The following is a 4,480-nucleotide window of genomic DNA, read 5'->3' on the forward strand; positions in this document are numbered from 1 at the left end:
GTGGCATCACATTTACTCCTGATCCTAAATCACATAAAGCTTGCTTGACATAGAAAGGCCTAATAAAACATGGAATGGTGACTGCTTTGGGGTACTCTTTCTTTTCTACTAACAGTAAGAAAGGGGTTACACTATAAGGTTGCACATAATTATTGGTCTCTATGATCTAATCCTCACCACTATCATATTAAAATCATCATCACCCTATGTTAACTTCTTAGACTCTACCTCAAGTGTCTCATCGTTCTTAGTACTATCAATCTTCAATTCCTTAATAGTAGGTATAGGGGGTTATTCAGTAGTGGAACCAAAATTAGTGGTCATAGCTAGACAATGACTTGTATTTAAAGGATTATACATCATGTTACTTGAGAGGGTACCCGACTGCCTTTGATTCAAATTGGCAGATATCAACCCAAACTGATACTCTAATTTCTTGATAGTCATTACATAAGACTCAACCTTCTGGCTCAAACCTAAAATATCATCCTTGATCTCCTTAAGGCTAGCCTCCTTTCTTACCCCTTCACTAATTTGGTCAGGATTTCTTCCATTCTTAATTATGTATCTCATTTATCGGGTAGAATATACCTGTCTCCCTTCTCCTTGTAATTATCTCTCCATCTCCAATCACCATCTCTATCCCTACTACGGTCTCTATATCTATCATCATAGTAGTTTAGACCGTAGTTTCATTTTCTTTAAGCTTGAAAACCCACCAACTGATGATCCTGATACCTAGCCTCCTTTTCTAATTCAGACTCATAAGCTCTGGAAGTTGCACCCTGTGCCCTTACTGCATGAACTTTTTTAGAATTCATGGTTGCAAAATGCTTTGCCAACCCACCAATACCAGTCTTCAATAGCGCAATCTTGCTCTATAGAATCATCAGCTACTATTTGGTTGCTAGTAGCTTCATTGGCGTAAATACTAGACCTCTCTCAACCTCTCACATCTACCACTCTCAATTAGTGAGCAAGATTTGATCCATAATAATAGTAGCTCCCATCGCAATCTCATAAAGGCCTCTCCAGAGATAGTATCTACCATAGCTCAAGAACTGATAGTCAAGGCTCTATAAAATAACTCTAATAAGTTCGTCCCTGAAATTCGATGGTTGGGCACTATACTCAACTTCTTCTTGAAGCTGAACCAAGCCTCATACATAAACTCAAACTACAAATACCTAAAATTATATATCTCATCCTTAAGTTGTAACATCCTAGATAGAGGAAAGAACCTATTCAAGAATTACATGCACAACTTATTCCATGTAGTGATTGATCTTCTTGGCAGTTACCTTAGCCAATATGCTTCTCCTGTAAGTGAAAAGGAGAATAACCTTAATTTAAGCACTTCTTGATTCACCCCTAGATATGTATACGAAGTGAAAATTCCAGTAAAATTTGCTAGATGCATGTTTACATCGTCTGTAGGCAACCCCACAAACACACCCTTCATGTATAAGAGTTGGATCATAGCACTTGATATATTAACTTAATACCTAGGGTAAAATAGGAGGAATAATGGTAGCAGTCTCTATTGACTCAACATACCCCAGATTCTCTTTATCATCCTTATATGGTTGTAAGTACTGCTATGTTAGGATCACATGGGATCGACCACCTTGAAATCTATTATGATTTCCATTGAGTACTGCTCAACGTGCTACTTCTTATCTCTGCATAGCTAACTCTTCCTCCCAATCTATCTACAAGCATTTTTTCCCCTTCTCTCATTTTTAACTTAAGCTAACGGCATATCCATCTGCAGGTCGATAATATCTTAAACTCCTTCAGGAGGAGGGAGAGGAATATCCTTACAAACTCCTTTAAGAAAATTATCTCTCTTAGGCTTTGTTATCCTACTAAGTGTTTGTAGGATTCTCTCTGGATTTGAATTTAGTGGGAGTAAGGGATTTCCTCTACTCCGTGTGCACCGGCATATACCCAACTAAGAACAAAAACAAAATACCCAAAAATTGCAATAACTTTAATTTGCAACTCAATGTTGTATTCCCCAATAATGATGCAGATCAGGCTGGTGGTCAACAACAAAGTGGTATAAACAGTAGGAAATAGTCTAAGAAAAAGTGGGGCAATTTTGGTTGCTACTCTATGGCTAGTTCTCCTTATCTAAAGACATCAGGTGATCATCGTTCTCAGTATGATAGTAGGTTTAGAGCATCAAAATCCCAGCCTCAGGCTAGTAGGGCTCAGTCAGCTCCATCATATCCTTCTTGTAGATTCTATAGTCAGGTGCATCGTGGTGTTTGTAAAAAAGGAAGGAACAAGTGCTTTAAATATAGTTAGAGTGGTCATATGTAGAGGTATTATCCTTCTAAGGTTGTTTCTAAGGCAAATAAGATTCTTGTTACTACTTCATCTGCTCCGGCACCAAAAGATTCTACTTCTGCTTCAAGCTCCGACACTAGTCAAAACTATCTCTATTCTCTTACGACCCGCTAGGATTCTGAGGCATCCCCCGATGTTGTTATTGGTATGCTCAACCTTTTCTCTTATGATGTATATTATGTACTTAATCCCGAGTCTACCCTCTTTTATGTGAGCCCTTATATGGCTATTCATTTTGGTTTTGATCCTAAGTGTACCGCAGATCCTTTTTATGTGTCCATCCCTATGGGTAAATCCATTATGGCTAAAAGAATTTATAGGATTTATGTGATGTTGGTCTATGGTAGAGAGACCTTGGTAGATCTTATTGAGGTGGACATGTTATACTTTGATGTGATTTTGAGGATGGATTGGCAACATTCATGCTATGCATCTCTTAATTGTCAGACCTGAAGGGTCATTTTCCATTTCCCAAATGAGCCAGTGATCGAGTGGGAAGGTAGCTCCCCAGTGACTAAGGGAAGGTTCATCTCGTATCTTAGAGCCCAAAAATTAGTTTCAAAAGGTTTTCTCTATCACTTAGTACATGTTAAGTATTCTAGATTCAAAGGTCCTTCCTTGCAGACTGTCACTATGGTTTGTGAACTTCTTGAGGTATTTTCTGATGATCTTCCTAGTATTTCTCCTAATAGGAAAATTAATTTTAGAATTGATCTTCTTTCAGACACCTGTCCTATCTCTGTTCCTCCTTATAGAATAGCTTTGGCTGAGTTGAAAAAACTTGAGAAGCAGTTGAAAAATCTTCTTAACAAGGGTTTTATCTTCCCTAGTGTGTCTCCGTAGGATGCTCCTATTTTTTTGTGCGTAAAAAGGATGGTTCCCTTGAAATGTGTATCGATTACCTCCAATTCAATAAGGTGACCTTGAAGAATAAGTATCTGCTTCAGAGGATTGATGATTTGTTCGATCAGCTCTAGGGTTCTAAGTTCTTTTCTAAGATTGATCTTCGATTGGGTTACCATCAGTTGAAGATTAGGGAGGCGAATATCCCTAAGACTATTTTCTGAACTCGGTACGATCACTTTGAGTTTTTGTTGATATTATTTGGTCTAACTAATGCTCCGATAGCATTTATGGATCTTATGAATTGGGTTTTCTGTTAGTTCTTAGATTTATCCATGATTGTTGTTATCGATAATATTTTAGTATTTCTAAGAGTGAGGCAGATCATGCTGATCACCTCCGCCTTATGTTGCAAACCTTAAAAGAGCAGCAGTTGTATGCAAAGTTTTCTAAATATGAGTTCTGGTTTAATGTTGTGACTTATCTGGGATATGTTTTTAGTAAAGGGATCATGGTGTATCCATAGAAGGTTGCGGTGGTAAAGAAGTGGCCTAAAACTATGACTCCAACCAACATTTGGAGCTTCTTGGGTTTAGCCAGTTATTATAGAAGATTTGTGGAGAGATTCTCTTTTATTGTTGCTCCATTGGATTCTCTTTTATTGTTGCTCTATTGACTAAGTTGACTCAAAAGAAGGTGAAATTCTAGTGGTCTGATGCCTTCAAGGGTAGTTTTAAGAAGCTGATGGATAAGTAGACTTTGTTTTTTATCTTGACTCTGCATGAGAACACTGATGGTTTTGTTGTTTATTGTGATACATCCCGGGTAGGGCTGGTTGTGTGTTGATGCAGCATGGCAAGGTGGTTTCATATGCTTCTAGACAGTTTAAAGTTCATGAAAAGAATTATTCGATCCATGATTTAGAATTTTTGGTCGTGGTGTTTACTTTAAAGATCTAGTGGCATTATTTGTATAGGGTCCATGTTGATATTTATTCTGATCATAAGAGCCTGAATATGTGTTCACTTAAAAAGAGCTAAAAATTAGGCAAAGGAGGTAGCTTAAGTTGCTAAAATACTAGGATATGAGTCTTCACTATCATCCAGGTAAGGCTAACATAGTTGCTAATACTCTTAGCATGTTGTCCATAAGAAGCTTGTCTCCTGTAGATGGGGAGAACTGGGATTTGGTTAAGCATATTCACCATTTGGCTAATCTTAAAGTCCTCCTCTTGGATTTTGAAGATTGTTGTGTGATTGCTCAAGAGATGGTGAAGTCATCT

This window comes from Capsicum annuum, chromosome 1 (genome assembly GCF_002878395.1).
Source record: "Capsicum annuum cultivar UCD-10X-F1 chromosome 1, UCD10Xv1.1, whole genome shotgun sequence".
NCBI lineage: Eukaryota > Viridiplantae > Streptophyta > Magnoliopsida > Solanales > Solanaceae > Capsicum > Capsicum annuum.